Here is a 16998-nt window from a genome sequence, read left to right as displayed (position 1 = left end):
TAAATCCGGTTTCTTTTATACCATTGCTGCTCCCACACTTTCAGGTTTAACTGTGCCATGGGTGTTTGGTATTGTAAATGCATATCTGCACTGCAGAAGTCGTTAGAGGAACTGGAAGTTAGAGTAATTGGATATGGGATGCCTTGGGCTTTGTCACCTGGGCAGGTGGGGGAAGCAAATTAGGATTTGTGGGATAAGCTCACTAGCTGAATTCTCTTTACTAAAATAATCAGCAATGAAAGAGTTAACTATGCTGATTGTTTAAGTTCTCTTTGTGTTAAAACCCCATTGAGAGGACCAGGATGTTTCACCCCACACAGAGAGGGGCAGCTCTAGGTTTTTTGCCACCCCAAGCCCCCCAGAAAAACCTAGAAAACAAACCCAGCTCCGAGAGCGCAACTGCTGAAGCAAAACAACAAACAAACAAACAAACAAAAGGTGTCCGGAATGCTGCCCCTGAAATTGTGCTGCCCCAAGCATGTGCTTGGTTTGCTGGTGCCTAGAGCTGGCCCTGCTCACAGAACTTGTGTATTAAGCTATCTATGAGCACAGGCGGACATCATTACATTGGCTACACTCAGTCCATGTGTCTGTTTTCTTCATGATAATGGGGGCTAGAAATGTAACTTTAAAAAAAAGAAGAGCTCAGATTCTGAGCCGAAATCTGCATCGCAGGGTGAATTCTGTGACTACAGCGTACACAGGGCCCAGATTCTATGTCTCCGTTCTTGTTCTTAGTTATAACTGAATGTCCAACCAGCTCACTTCCCTTTTGTATTGGCGGGACATAGGGATTCAGAGACCTGGGAGTTTCCTAGGGAAAAACAGGTTTTGGGGACCGGAGTAGGGTGTGGCCGTAGATGATCTGAGGCAGTGGGAAGAGTCTCTATAGTCTATGCTTTACTTGGTATTCGAGTATTTGTGGTTTGGCTGCTAGTGTCAAAATGTACACTGCAAACTTGGGGCCTGCTTCTGTCTTCCCTTACTTCCCCCAGGCCTCAGACTCCGCTCCAGAGAATGCTTTGAGCAAGGAGGTCCCCACAGCTGGTAGCGAGGTGTCAAAATAACTCTTCACCACCCCCCATCACATATGTGGAGGAGAGCAGAGGCCTGGCCAGAGCAGAGTCCTCTGGGTATTCTTGGCTGTGGAACAGCATCTAGCAGACCATTACAGCCAAATGAAAATTAAGAGTCCATCTAGCTCTTTTACTTTAACACCGAGGGCTAGGCAGGCCAGTGGATGGCCTGAAAATACAGTGAAGTGCAAAGGCAGCTAAATCCAGTTTCTTTCTTTCCCTCCCTCCCCTACCGCCACCTCTTTGCAAAGTGCAGTTTGGGCCCAACAGAGAATTGGGACCATTTTTGTCTTGGAGGTGACAAAGTAAAGTGTACTGAACAAGGCACTATGTCCATAATGATGCATATTTGGGGGCAGAGCAGTTTTGCCTTCCTCCTGCTCAGGCCAGGTATATATGGAGTCTACCAGCTCCTGGATCCTGTGAAGGAGGGTCCTGCCTCATATGTATGGATGCTACCACTAAGGCCCTGCCCCCTAGAGACTGGGGTTCCCTTGGTGGAGAGACTAGACCATGTGTGGCAGGATTCTCCATCTCGAAGGGGTGAGCTCCCCAGCTCAGCCATTAGTGGGCCAGGCCAGGTCAGAGCCCGCCAGGCTCAGTGTGCATTGGACCTGGGCCTCCGACCCAAAAGGAAGGGGAAGGTCAGTGGTCCTGCCCTGAAGATAGATTCTCCTATGGAGTAGGGGGCAACGCCCCTCCCCCAGCCCCTGGAGGGAAGATGGGAGGTTGACCAGACAGGCTTCCCCAGAAGCTGAGGGAAAGTGAGAATGGCCACTGCCCCCTCCCAGAATACTCCAGGGGTAAGTTCTAGGGCAGGTCAGTGAGAGCAGAAGGGGCGGTGTATGAATAGGGGGGTCTCTGTTGAGGGAGGGAAGGATAAGGGTGGTTGGAGCCGAGGGTGGTGGGTACAATGGTGGGGTGGGAAGGTTGCAGCAGTGGCTCCAACTGCTGCCTTAAAAACTGGGCCTGCAGTTCTTGTCTCACCCCTGACCCTGAGGTGATGGAAGTGGGTAGGGAGGTTGGGGATCAATGCAACTAATGGAGTACTGGCGGGTACTCTGCTCCTGGATGTGTCAAGCCTCCTGTGGGTCACAGGAGCCTCCTACAACCCACAGGGAGCAGGTCCAGCAGTGAAGTGGTTGCGCACTCCACCAGCTGCTCTGATCCCCTTCTCCAGGCCCCTCCCATGTCAGGGAGGGTGTAAGGAAAGTGGGACAAAGGCAACCGGACCAGCCACAGGGCAGGGAGACCTGGGGAGCAAAAGGAACCTAGGGAAGGATCAACCTGGGGCTGGATTGCTCCTACTAGCTTCAGCCCCAAGCTCCCCCTTTCCAGTTTAGCAGGGACCTGAGGGTGTATGTGAGGGATGGGAGAGGGCCTCAGTGTAAGGCAGCTCCTACAGAGAACTCAAGCTCTTAACACCTTTTTTGATGATCCCTTAAATAATAAGGAATTGCTAAAGGCACAGCTTCACTGTTAGGTTCTTTCCAGCGTGCTGAGCTCTTCTGTAAATCTGACCACTGATTTTGGTGCCAATATGGGGAGCCCATGCTCTCTTAAAAAGCCCAATAGGGCTGTGGCCACTCGGCCTAATTCACATTAAAATGAAATATCCTCCATTTTGGATTTTCTTCTTCAGCCAAATGGTTCAGGATGCAGTGTTCAGCCACAAAGTAGTAGTATTTAGGCAAATAAAACATGAATGGAGAGGAACAAGATGGTAAACACTTGGGTGGAACATATACTCCTCTTACCGGCCTGGCCACTCTCAGATTAGAACAGAAAGTAATAATACTTAATCAGATTATAGAAAGAGCACTTTCTACATAAGGACCTCAAAGATTTTACAAGGATGATGCCGCACAACACTTCTGTGAGGTACATCAGATACATATTCTATAGGTTCTGCAGATGGGTAAAATAAGGCACAGATTGTTTAAATCACTTGCCCAAGCTCATAAAATGGGTCAGTGGCAGAGCTAGGAGAACTGCATCATAATGAATATGCACGAAGGGGCCAAATTAAGGTTGCACAGGGAGAAAAGACAACCTTAATACCGGTTCTTTCTAATGTTTGAATGCTTAATTTTGCAGCTTTAACATTCTCTTAGTGCATTTTTTGACATAATTATAGAATAGTATAATATCATTATTGTATTTTCTTAATTTAGCATAGTGCATATCCATTAATCTTTCCAAGAATGATCCTAAGTCACACTTGAAAGTAACTGAAGAGGATTGAATTGTTAGAAGAACTCAATATTTCATTAAAATAATGGAAGTGTGTTAGCAAACTGTCATAACCTTAGTCCCAGATTTGGACCTTAGCGTCCAAATTATGGGGGTTAGCATGAAAACCTCCAAGCTTAGCTACCAGCTTGGACCTGGTACTTGCTGCCACCACCCAAAAAATTAGAGTGTTTTGGGGCACTCTGGTCCCCCTGAAAAACCTTCCCTGGGGACCCCAAGACCCAAATCCCTTGAGTCTCACAACAAAGGGAAATAATCCTTTTTCCCTTCCCCCCTCCAGGTGCTCCTGGAGAGATACACAGACACAAGCTCTGTGAATCCAAACAGAGTGACTCCCCCTCTCCGTTTCCAGTCCTGGAAACAAAAGTACTTTCCTCTTCACCCAGAGGGAATGCAAAATCAGGCTAGCAAATCCAACACACACAGATCTCCCCCCCCCCCGATTTCTTCCTCCCACCAATTCCCTGGTGAGTACAGACTCAATTTTCCTGAAATTTCCCAGTAAAGAAAACTTCAACAGGTCTTAACAGAAAGCTTTATATAAAAGAAAGAAAAATACATACAAATGGTCTCTCTGTATTAAGGTGACACAATACAGGGTTAATTGCTTAAAAGAATATTGAATAAACAGCCTTATTCAAAAGAATACAAATCAAAGCACTCCAGCACTTATATTCATGCAAATACCAAAGAAAAGAAACCATATAACTTACTATCTGATCTCTTTGTCCTTACACTTAGAAACAGAAGACTAGAAAGTAGAAACTACTTCTCCAAAGCTCAGAGAAAGCAGGCAGACAGAAAACAAAGACTCAGACACAAACTTCCCTCCACCCAGAGTTGAAAAAATCCGGTTTCCTGATTGGTCCTCCGGTCAGGTGCTTCAGGTGGAAGAGACATTAACCCTTAGCTATCTGTTTATGACACGCCCCCCAAATTGCAGACAGTGGGGAAGCTCACTGGCGGCTATTTCCTTCTAGAACTTGAAAATAAACAGATTAATACAACACATGCACCCTTACATATACCCCTAAGTATATAACTAACAGACTTCTACATTTTAAGAACACTTTTTAACTACTGAATTCTGGGAAACTCTCACGGGAGAGTGCATCAGCAACTTTGTTAGAAGCTCCTGTGATGTGTTGAATTTCAAAATCAAAATCTTGGAGAGCTAAACTCCAACGAAGAAGTTTCTTGTTGTTCCCCTTGGCAGTATGAAGCCACTTTAGTGCAGCATGGTCAGTTTGTAGTTGGAACCGCCGTCCCCAAACATATGGGCATAGCTTTTCCAGGGCGTACACAATGGCATAGCATTCCTTTTCGCTGACTGACCAGTGACTTTCCCTCTCAGACAGTTTCTTGCTGAGAAACACGACAGGATGGAAGTTGTGATCTGTTGCTTTCTGCATGAGCACTGCTCCTATACCACGCTCAGATGCATCTGTGGTTACTAGGAATGGCTTGTCAAAGTCCGGGGCCCTGAGCACAGGGTCAGACATGAGCGTTGCCTTAAGTTGGGTAAAGGCCTTTTGACACTCATCAGTCCACTTAATTGCATTTGGCTGGGTCTTTTTGGTCAGGTCGGTCAGTGGGGCAGCGATTTGGCTGTAGTGTGGTACAAATCGCCTGTAGTATCCGGCCAAGCCTAAGAAGGATTGGACCTTTTTCCTTGACCTTGGGACATGCCACTTTTGGATAACATCCACCTTGGCCTGTAGGGGGCTTATGGTTCCTCGACCCACCTGGTGCCCCAGGTAAGTCACTCTGTTTCGGCCTATTTGACACTTTTTGGCCTTAACAGTTAGTCCTGCCTGCCTGATGCGCTCAAAGACCTTTTCCAGGTGTAGTAGGTGTTCGGGCCAGGAGTCTGAAAAAATGGCCACATCATCGAGGTAGGCAACTGCAAATTCTCCCAGTCCAGCTAGTAGACCATCTACCAGCCTCTGGAAGGTGGCGGGTGCATTTCGAAGGCCGAAAGGAAGGACATTGAATTCATACACCCCCGCATGGGTGACGAATGCTGACCTCTCCTTGGCAGGTTCATCTAGCGGTACTTGCCAGTACCCCTTGGTTAAGTCCATTGTAGAGATGAACTTGGCACGTCCCAACTTTTCCAATAGCTCATCGGTGCGTGGCATTGGATAGTTGTCCGGACGAGTTACCGCATTTAGCTTACGGTAGTCCACGCAAAAGCGTATTTCCCCATCTGGTTTGGGTACCAGAACCACTGGAGATGCCCATGCACTGGTAGATGGGCGGATTATACCCATCTGTAGCATGTTCTGGATCTCCCATTCTATAGCAGCTTGGGCATGAGGAGACACCCGGTAGGGTGGGGTTCTGATTGGGTGAGCATTACCTGTATCAATGGAGTGGTATGCCCGTTCAGTCCGTCCTGGGGTGGCTGAGAACAATGGGGCGAAGCTAGTGCACAGCTCCTTGATTTGTCGCCGCTGTAGACGTTCCAGGGTGGTTTAGAGGTTCACCTCTTCCACGCCACCGTCTTTTTTCCCGTCGTAGTAGACACCGTCAGGCCACTCAGCATCATCTCCCTGGACTGTAAACTGACAAACCTGTAAGTCTCTGGAATAGAAAGGCTTGAGAGAATTAACATGGTACACTTTAGGTTTTAGTGAGAAATTGGGAAATGCTATGAGGTAGTTTACAGTTCCCAGGCGCTCTTGGACCGTGAATGGCCCTTCCCATGATGCTTCCATCTTATGGGCCTGTTGCGCCTTCAAGACCATAACCTGGTCTCCTACCTTGAAGGAACCTTCTCTGGCATGTCTGTCATACCAGGCCTTTTGCTCTTCTTGAGCATCCTTTAGGTTCTCTCTAGCAAGGGCTAAAGAGTGTCGGAGGGTGCTTTGTAGGTTGCTTACAAAGTCCAGAATGTTAGTTCCTGGAGAAGGCGTAAACCCCTCCCATTGCTGCTTCACCAACTGTAATGGTCCCTTAACCTCGTGACCATACACAAGTTCAAATGGTGAAAACCCTAAACTGGGATGTGGTACAGCCCTGTAGGCAAACAGCAACTGCTGCAACACTAGGTCCCAATTATTGGAGAATTCGTTGATGAATTTTCATATCATGGCCCCCAAAGTTCCATTGAACCTTTCCACCAGGCCATTGGTTTGATGGTGGTACGGGGTGGCAACCAAGTGATTCACCCCATGAGTTTCCCACAGTTTTTCCATGGTCCCTGCCAGGAAATTAGACCCTGAATCTGTAAGGATGTCGGAGGGCCAACCTACCCTGGCAAAGATGTCTGTTAGGGCCAGGCACACAGTGTTAGCCCTGGTGTTGCCTAGAGCTACTGCTTCTGGCCATCGGGTAGCAAAGTCCACTAAAGTCAGTACGTACTGCTTTCCTCTGGGCGTCTTTTTTGGGAAAGGGGCCAGAATATCCACAGCTACTCGCTGAAATGGGACCTCAATTATGGGGAGTGGCTGGAGAGGGGCCTTGACCTGGTCTTGAGGCTTACCCACTCTTTGGCATACCTCTCAAGACCGGACATACTTGGCAACATCCTTGCCCATCCCCTCCCAGTGGAAGGACTTCCCCAACCGGTCCTTGGTTCTGTTCACCCCAGCATGGCCACTGGGATGATCATGGGCTAAGCTTAAGAGCTTCCCCCGGTACTTAGTTGGAACCACCAACTGTTTTTGCGGCTGCCATTCTTCCCGGTGTCCACCAGAAAGAATTTCCTTGTATAAAAGTCCTTGGTCTATAACAAACCGGGATCGATTAGAAGAGCTGAGAGGCGGTGGGGTGCTCCGTGCCGCCGCCCAAGCTTTCTGAAGGCTGTCATCCGCTTCCTGCTCAGCCTGGAACTGTTCCCTTGAGGCTGGGGTCACCAGTTCTTCCTCAGACTGTGGATTTGGGCTTGGTCCTTCTGGAAGCGATGTAGGTGATGGGGTTGTTTCCGTTGCTGGTGAACCGCTCTCCGCTGGTGCACCTGAGGGTATTTCAGGCTCTGGCTGAGCCTTTTGGGTATGGCTGTGTGTTGCTTCTGCCAGTTGTGGCTCGCTGGCGCCCTCTGGCGTTGAGTTTGAAGATGTGGTTGCACTTGCTGGTGCGGGTTGCTGTTCCAGTTCCGGGCCTGGGACTGGAGATGCTGTGGCTGTTTCAGTGGTAGGCATGGAATCCGGGTCCACTACCTCTGTCTGGGTCTCTGGTAACACAGACGGGGCCTCTGTGGACGGCTCAGGAACAGGAATGGGTCTGGAAGCTTGCCTGGTTTGGCTACGGGTAACCATTCCCACTCTCTTGGCCCGCCTCACCTGGTTGGCCAAGTCTTCCCCCAGTAGCATGGGGATAGGATAATTGTCAGAGACTGCAAAAGTCCACATTCCTGACCAGCCTTTGTACTGGACAGGCAGTTGAGCTGTAGGCAAGTCTACAGCTTGTGACATGAAGGGGTAAATTGTCACTTTGGCCTTTGGGTTGATGAATTTGGGGTCAACGAAGGATTGGTGGATAGCTGACACTTGTGCCCCCGTGTCTCTCCACGCAGTAACCTTCTTTCCGCCCACTCTCAAATTTTCCCTTCGCTCCAAGGGTATTTGAGAGGCATCCGGGCCTGGGGATCTTTGGGGTGATGGTGGTGTAATGAATTGCACTCGCATGTTGTTCTTGGGACAGTTGGCCTTGATATGTCCCAGTTCATTACACTTAAAGCATCTTCCATCTGATTGTTCACTGGGCCGAGGTGAGTTACTGGAGACTGGTGAGGTGGAAGGGTAGGGTGTCTGTGGCTTTACTTGGGTGGTATGTGGGGTCTTTGGCTGTCCTCGGTTGTAGGGTTTATGGTCTGTGTGCCCCCTGGGGTAATCGTTCCCCTTGACAGTAGCTTTCTTGCTTTCTGCCAGTTCCATCCATTTGGCTCCAATCTCCCCCGCCTCAGCGAGATTTTTGGGTTTTCCATCTTGTATGTACCGTGTGATGTCTTCAGGAACACCATCCAAGAACTGCTCCATTTGTATGAGGAGGTGCAGTTCTTCCAAGGTTTGAACGTTGTTTCCTGTTATCCAGACCTCATAGTTTTTTGCAATGTAGTAGGCGTGTTTGGGAAATGACACCTCTGGTTTCCACTTTTGGGTTCTGAAGCGCCGACGGGCATGATCTGGGGTTATCCCCATTCTGTATCTGGCCTTGGTTTGAAAAAGTTTATAGTCATTCATTTGCTGCTTAGGCATTTGGGCTGCCACCTCTGCTAAAGGTCCACTGAGTTGTGGCCTTAATTCTACCATGTACTGGTCTTCGGGGATGCTGTAGCCAAGACAGGCTCTTTCAAAATTTTCCAAGAAGGCCTCGGTGTCATCACCTGCCTTGTAGGTGGGAAATTTCCTGTGCTGTGGAGCAATAATTGGCGCTGGGTTGTTAGGGTTGGCTGGCACATGCAGCCCAGCTTTTGCCAACTCCAGTTCATGTTTTCTCTGTTTTTCCTTCTCTTCCATTTCTTTTTGGTGTTTTTCCATGTCTCGGCAGTGGGCCAACTCTTCTTCTGCTTGTTTCCTTTGGTAGGCCACCTCTTCTTCTTCTAGTTTTCTTTTGTGTGCTGCCTCTTTGGCTGCCTGTTCTCTTTGGAAGGCTGCCAGTTTGATGCTTTCTTCCTTTTCTTTTAGCTCCAGTTGTCGCCTGTGTTCAGCTTCTTTGAATTGGTCTTCGGCCTCAATTTTTGCCTTAGAAGTCATGATTCCTGTTTTCTTGTGTTGGGGTGCCCTCCGGTGTTTATCTTCTGAACTGCAGGCTCTCTGTTGCCTCCTGAAGTCTGCCTAGCAACAGTGCCTTTAGCTAATCTTCAATGTTAAGTAAACCTGAAAAACCACTTTATTTGCATATATATAGTGCTGGTAATGACTCTCAATGGGAGTGCTATTGTGTGACAAAAGACTCTCAATAGCACCTTAATGATTTCTTGCTTAAGATGCAAGCTACAAACTGCCAGAGAGAGCAGAAAAAAAAATTCTCTCTGGTTCCCTTTTAAAACCAAACTTTTTCTCTCTGCTAAAAAGCCCTTAGCAGAGAAAAGAAAAATATAATATTCCTACTGGCTTCTGGATTCTGTCTATCTCCCACCGCTGCCACACCATGTCATAACCTTAGTCCCAGATTTGGACCTTAGCGTCCAAATTATGGGGGTTAGCATGAAAACCTCCAAGCTTAGCTACCAGCTTGGACCTGGTACTTGCTGCCACCACCCAAAAAATCAGAGTGTTTTGGGTCACTCTGGTCCCCCTGAAAAACCTTCCCTGGGGACCCCAAGACCCAAGTCCCTTGAGTCTCACAACAAAGGGAAATAATCCTTTTTCTCTTCCCCCCTCCAGGTGCTCCTGGAGAGATACACAGACACAAGCTCTGTGAATCCAAACAGAGTGACTCCCCCTCTCCGTTTCCAGTCCTGGAAACAAAAGTACTTTCCTCTTCACCCAGAGGGAATGCAAAATCAGGCTAGCAAATCCAACACACAAAGATCTCCCCCCCCCGATTTCTTCCTCCCACCAATTCCCTGGTGAGTACAGACTCAATTTTCCTGAAATTTCCCAGTAAAGAAAACTTCAACAGGTCTTAACAGAAAGCTTTATATAAAAAGAAAGAAAAATACGTACAAATGGTCTCTCTGTATTAAGGTGACACAATACAGGGTTAATTGCTTAAAAGAATATTGAATAAACAGCCTTATTCAAAAGAATACAAATCAAAGCACTCCAGCACTTATATTCATGCAAATACCAAAGAAAAGAAACCATATAACTTACTATCTGATCTCTTTGTCCTTACACTTAGAAACAGAAGACTAGAAAGTAGAAACTACTTCTCCAAAGCTCAGAGAAAGCAGGCAGACAGAAAACAAAGACTCAGACACAAACTTCCCTCCACCCAGAGTTGAAAAAATCCGGTTTCCTGATTGGTCCTCTGGTCAGGTGCTTCAGGTGGAAGAGACATTAACCCTTAGCTATCTGTTTATGACACAAACGTACTCTATATGGTGGATTTGTTTCATGATTCTGAACTCCCATTCCCTCTCCTAGGAATTTTATGATCTCAAATGTAGCTAGTTGCTTACAGTATCCAACACAATTTAGGAAAGAAACAGCCGTGTCCAAATAAACAGTACATTTAGTTGTAATTTTGGATGTAAGAATTATAAAATTAGGATTAAATTAAATTGCTGGTACTAAATATATAAAACCCCAGTTCAGTTGTCCATCCCTATTTAGCAAAACATTTAAGCACATGCTTAAGTCCCACTGACATCAATGCAATTTTAGCACTTATTTAAGTGCTTTGCTGAGATGGGGCCTTAGGGTGATCTTGTGCCCCTGAAGTCAGTGGCTGAGCTTCCATGATACCTCCATGGAAAGCCGTGGAAAACCTTCAGTTGAGAGATAACGTTGCCGACGCTATATGCTGTGTTTATGCCTCATTTTTTTTCTCATGGGATTTTAATTAAAAGTCTGTCTTTTATCTACTTTGTGTAACGTCATCCCTGGTTTTGCGGGATCTCAGCCATATATGCACAGCAACCATTTATGACATCAGAAGCAGAGTTTCAATTTTTAGGTATGAATTTTGTATAACTCAGAAAAACTACAGTCTGCGCAGCTAACTAATGAAAGGGAGCTGCTCCATGTTTTCTCAATGAAAAGGTTTTCTCTTGAAAGATGGCTTCTTCAAAATGAAATTCTTTAAAATGAAATTTTTCACTAAAATTGTCGACATTGGTAAACTTTTAGTTTTTGTGAAAAATGTTGCCTTTTAATTTAAATTTTTTTTTTATTGAATGTTTTGGTAAACAAAATTCCACTCAGTTTCATAATGTTTTCTATAGCTTTAATAATTTTCTTTTTAAAATAATGACTTTTTTCGATAAAACTATACATTGGTCCATTTGTATTTTTTTAAAATTTATTTCAAAGTATTGAAAATTGCTTGTGAAACTAGGTGGGGTTTGTTCCCCGCCCCCTGCTGTTTTTGACCAACTCTATAAATAAGACCCTTTTTATTCCATTACCCATTCTAAGAGCTTACTGTTTGTCTCACACTCTCTTTTCTTTTTCAGGATAGTGGAAATCTTTCTATTCACTTTAGGATTGGATCAAGGGTTGTTGGATCAAACCCCCTTTGGATAACCTTTCCAAAGGAAGAATGGGCAGAGATTGTACAGCAGGAAAGGTAGACAGCAGCTAAGCCAAGTCTATCCTGCCCGTGGCTCTCTTTTCTTTTATGATGCAGTACCCCTTAACTTTTTATTAGTTGTTAGTTTAATTTTCAGCAGAACTTATTTTTGCATTCTTTGCGCTGCTTTGGGTAACTCACAATATTAAGTTGCTGGTATCTGTGCACATAGTAGGTATTCTTATAGAGTAGTCATTTGTAGAGCTCCGTGTATTATTATTTTTTTAAAGCATCTTTTCAGAAGTGGGGACTAATGTCCTATTCCTTTTTTTAAATTTAAAAAAGTATGTGCCATGTCAGTGTTGGTATGTCTTTTGCACCTTCTCCTCTCATCCTTCCCCCCAACCCCCCACCACACACACACGGGACACATACAGGCGAACTATGTCTCATTGCCCTTCTGTGACTCATTCATAAGAGGATAACAGAGTACTGCGGCTGAAACTAATAAAATAATTTATTCAGTGTGAGTAGTAGAGTTTTGTACTGAAGCGCCGGGGTTGATTTATTCACCATTCCCATGGGGGTCATTATGTTTACCCTTCCCCAAACACATCTTTTTTCCCCCTTCCCATTGGACTCCATGGCCTGATCCAAAGCCCAATGAAGTCAATAGAAAGATTCACCCAGAGACTTCAATAGGCTTTTAATCAGGACCCATGACCTCTGAGACCCTAATCCTGTTTCTACTGTTTTTCATTTCCCCACTGTATTCTCAATATCCCTTTTTGTTCCCTTTACTAACTCCTGGTCCACACTATGCAGTTAAATCGATTTAAACAGCGTTAAATCGATTTAACGCTGTACCCGTCCACACTACAACACACTTTAAATCGATTTTAAGGGCTCTTAAAATCGATTTCTGTACTCCTCCCCAACGAGAGGAGTAACGCTAAAATCGATATTACTATATCGATTTAGGGTTAGTGTGGACGGAAATCGAAGTTATTGGCCTCATCATTTTACAGTAGCTACCCACAGTGCACCGCTCCAGAAATCGACGCTAGCCTCGGACCATGGACGCACACCACCGAATTAATGTGCTCTAGTGTGGACGCATAAAATCGATTTTATAATATCGTTTTTATAAAACCGGTTTTAGTTATTTCGATTTTATGCTGTAGTGTAGACGTAGCCTTAGTGGTAATTAACATACAGCTTTGACAACAGCTAGACGGGGGGGGGGGCGGGGGAGAACCCTGTCTCAATGGGAAGGTGAAAGTCCCTCTCACTAAGCACAACTTTTGTGTCCAGCTTTCCCCACTTCCATCTCAAACCAAAGGTATTATCTGTGTAAAAAGCAAAGTGATGCCTTGGCTTTGAAGGCACTGGCTAACTTGTGATTGACATTAAACATTGGAATATGCGGGGCTTGGAGAACGGAGTAGTTAAATGGAAGCCTTGCCAACAACAAAAAATGACCATCTTGTTGGGAAACGGAGAGGGGCAGTAGGTAAAATTCCTTTAGGTTTATTTTTTCTCATGCAATGCACTGCTTTTGTGGTTTTATTACAAGATGTGACTACTGTGTGCAGGTGAGAGGGATCACAAATGAAGAGTAGACCGTATGGACAATAAAATACTTCTGAAAAATCAAATATCTTATGGCGATACACTAGTCTGCCCATAGTTCAGGATGAAACAAACCCTCAACCCTCGGACTTTTTTTTTTTTTGACTGACCTCTGTCTTTGCCAAACCTAATCCAATTCACTTGCAATTTCACAAAGTATACCAGGATGGAAAGTCTGAGGCAAATCGGATAAGGCATATGGGAGATAAGAAGGTTCCAAAAATGAGGTGATCTCACACAGTGGGTTTTTTTAAATGTTTTTTTTGGCTCATCGGAACTCCAAAACAGTGTGGCTTGGAAACTTCAAATTTGTTTTAATCTGTTGGTTTTGGCAAGGACTGATGCCTTTGATGGGTTTGCAGGGTTTCTTTGTGAAATTATTTAGGGCTAGATTGTGACTTGGACTATGCTCCCGTGGAGGGAAATAAGAATTTCCTAATGCCCCTGAGAGAGCTACTTGGATCTTAGGATCTACAGCAGACAGCTAGGGAGAGGACAGGAAATGGGCAGAACCATGGCTTTTTCCATCCAGCCACTGGCCAGCACAGCTGAGCCACTGCGCAAGGTGGTGTAATTTACTGCTGGTACAGGTCAGGAGCAAATTATGTCCCCTGCGTCTCCCAGAGAAAGATGGAACTGTGCTTCTGAGAGTACCTCTGCACTGGAGCTGGAAGTGTAATTCCTAACTTGGATAGGCATATCTGCACTAGCCCTGATTGAGCTCGCATGCTAGAAATAGTGATGTAGCTGCTGCAATGTGATGGGCTAGCTGCCCCAAATGCAATTCCATCTGAAGCCATGAGTATGGTCATAGGACGGCCAGTCCATTCTGCTGCCAAGGCAGCTGCAGCTACATCGCTATTTTTAGTACACAAGATCCGCCAGAGCTAGCAGAGCCAGGAATTACACCTCCAGCTCCAGAGTAGACCTACCCTGAAGACCTACCCAGTGCTTCCAAAACTACTCCTGGGGTTGCGCAGCTTGTGTATCGATCCTTGCTGCCTCTGAGGGCCAGCTTTTTAAAGGTATTTAGGCATCTAAAGACAAGGTGCTTAGAGGGGATTTTCAAAAGGGCCTGAGCACCAGATCCCATGGGAGTTAGGCACCTAGCCACTGCAAATCCCACCAGGCATCTATCAGCATCTCTAGGTGTCTAAACACTTTTAGAAATCTCCATCTGCTTATTTTTAAAGGTTCCATAGCCTTTATGAACTGCAGAAGCAGATGATCATAATGCAGGTAAAAAAGCAAGAAAATGCAAGTGTAGAGAACAGGAGGGAGAAAATCCCATGGGGAGAGGCTGGTAGTCAAGGGCAAATGTGAACATTTCTCTTCCTCCCCCACCCCCCTTCCCAGCAACTTAGTGACCATTCTCCAAATAGATTCGAGATCTGATGAAGCCTCAGCTAAGTAGTTACCTAAGTGATCAGTTCACCTCACAACCAGACTTCCTAATCAAGTCTCCTGAATTTCTGTCATATCGCAGGGCTGGATGTAGTACATCTATGCTAATGTGAGTGGGTTCCTTCTGAGAAGCTCAAGTGAAAAGGAGAGGGTGCTTTGACTTGGGGAACCCCTGCTGACCTAAAGAAAAGAAGTTTCCTTAACCCTTGTATCAGTGTCTGATGGAAGATGCGGGGCTGGGGGGGAATTCAGTGACAATCTCACACAGCATCTCACACAGCATTAATGCATTTTAGAGCTTCAATAAGGCTGGAGGGCTGGCAAGCAGAGACAGTTCATTGCAATGGAGGATTCAGTCTCTTGTTGCACTGCATGTGCTGTGGTAGCTCAAGGTTAGCCACAGTGCATACAACATGGCACATAATTTGCTTGCTCTATCCTCGATAAAGTAACCAGAAATGAAGGGAGACTACTTTAAAGTGACACCACACATGTTCACTTTATTTTATTTTTTTTTAAGTGTCCCTTTTATAAAAAGCCCAGGATAGGCTTCTGGCCAACTTCAAGTAAGAATCTTTCCCAATGTGTGCTTCTCCTGAGAAAACAGAAAAGGGTGTTCCTCTGGGTATTTACTGTAATCACTGGAGATCCAGGTCTAAACATAACGTACCAGCAACTACAGTTCTTAAATTACCATTTAAAAAGTAACATTTTAACCTAGTGGCTCTCAACCTTTCCAGACTACTGTACCACTTTCAGGAGTCTGATTTGGATACCCCTAAGCTTCACCTAATTTAAAAACTACTTGATAACAAAATCAGACATACAAAAATGTCATAGAACGCTGTTACTGAAAAATTGCTCACTTCCTCATTTTTACCATATAATTATAAAATCAACTGGAATATAAATATGGTACTTACACTTCAGTGTACAGTAAATGACTTGTTTATGCTGCTCTATAATCTGTATGACATTTTAATTTAGGGTGACCAGATGTCCTGAGTTTGTAGGGACAGTCTCGATTTTTGGGTCTTTTTCTTACATAGGATCCTATTACCCCTCCACCCCACTCCCAATTTTTCACATTTGCTGTCTAGTCACCCTATTTTAGTTTGTACTGGCTTCACTAGTGCTTTTTATGTAGCCTGTTCTAAAACTAGGCAAATATCTAGATGAATTGATGTACCCCTGGAAGACTTATGCATACGCCCAGGGGTACCATCACCACTTTAACCTAGCTGTGTAAAGAATGCATGGAAGAACTGAAATTCATTCATGTGGGACTTGTGATGTGAAACCATTTACAGGTGGTCTGTCTGGTGAGACTTTATTGTTAGAACGGGAACTGTGCTCAATTTCATCATGTGACTTCCCTGCAACAAATACTTGTTTGAGAGAGACCACATGCAGCTAAGTCTGAGAATCTCTGGGGAGTATTCAGTTTGACACTAGCTTTCTACTGGCTTCCTCTAACTGGCAATGACTGTCTGTGGCACAGTGAAATGACAGGCTAATTTTCATTTTTTCAGCAACAAGCTGTGGTGGGGCCCGATCCCTTTATCTCTGAAGTCAATGGATGTTTTGTGATGGACTTTTCAGTCCAAAGAGGATGAGAACTTTGTGGGTTGGAGCCCCTGCGGCAAACTCTTATTCCTATGAATAGTCTCACTAAAGACAACAAACCTACTCACATGAGTAAGGGGTTTGCAAGCTTAGCCCTGGATTTTCATCTTTGGGAGGTCATACTGGTTACTAGAAATCCCATTGGTAGTCCACTTCATTTATTTTTTTCCAGACAAAGCTCCTGTTGATATCAATGAGAATTTACCCAGTAGAAGGGCATCAGAATTAGGCCTTAATTTATATTGGGTGGGAAAGGAGAGGTCATGGCAAACTGGGTTTGACATTAGATGTGTAATCCTGCCTCAAACTACTCCCTTTGACTTCAATGAGAGAGGGGTTTTATATATAATATAAAACACTATCAACTTGAAATGCGCCAGTTGCACAGGCAGACAGCACCACACTTTGAGCATCAGCATAGAGCTGTTCTGGCAAGCTGCCTAACTGCAGCAAGCAGCAGTTGGTGCATTCATCTGCAGCCAGTTAGAAAACACTTTCATTGTTTGTTACTCTTCACATTAAAAGGAAAATATACAAAAGTCAAGAAATCAACCACAAAAATCACTGTGAATAAATATGGGGGCAGGGAAAGGGGGTAAAAAGAACAAATTAAATAATCACAAGAAAACCATCATAAAACAGTACTGAGTCCTGTAAATCCTAACTAGCCAAGTTTTTAGGTAGTATTTACTTGTCCATTTCAAGAAGCTAAGGAACATCAACAATTTTCTATGTCTTCTCTTACTGCTTTAAATAGATTTGCTTTTAGCCAGTCTTGACTGAAGCAGAATATTTTGTGTAATATTTTGTGATGTGATGATTGATGGCCTCTGCAGAGATCCTAAGTGGTGAAATTAATAGCTGGAAGAGGTTTAAAGGCTGA

At 45.0% G+C, this 16998-nt stretch overlaps 1 protein-coding gene across 3 annotated transcripts in view; it reads right to left on the bottom strand.

The window, feature by feature from the left end:
- The window catches only part of COL8A1 (collagen type VIII alpha 1 chain), a 155403-nt gene that overhangs the window by 7051 nt on the left and 131354 nt on the right, over nucleotides 1-16998 (bottom strand). The gene's annotated exons all lie outside the window — the stretch shown is intronic.

This window comes from Gopherus evgoodei, chromosome 1 (genome assembly GCF_007399415.2).
Source record: "Gopherus evgoodei ecotype Sinaloan lineage chromosome 1, rGopEvg1_v1.p, whole genome shotgun sequence".
Lineage (NCBI taxonomy): Eukaryota > Metazoa > Chordata > Testudines > Testudinidae > Gopherus > Gopherus evgoodei.
Note: the sequence above shows the minus strand (reverse complement) of the source record. Positions and strands in the feature narration are given on the sequence as shown.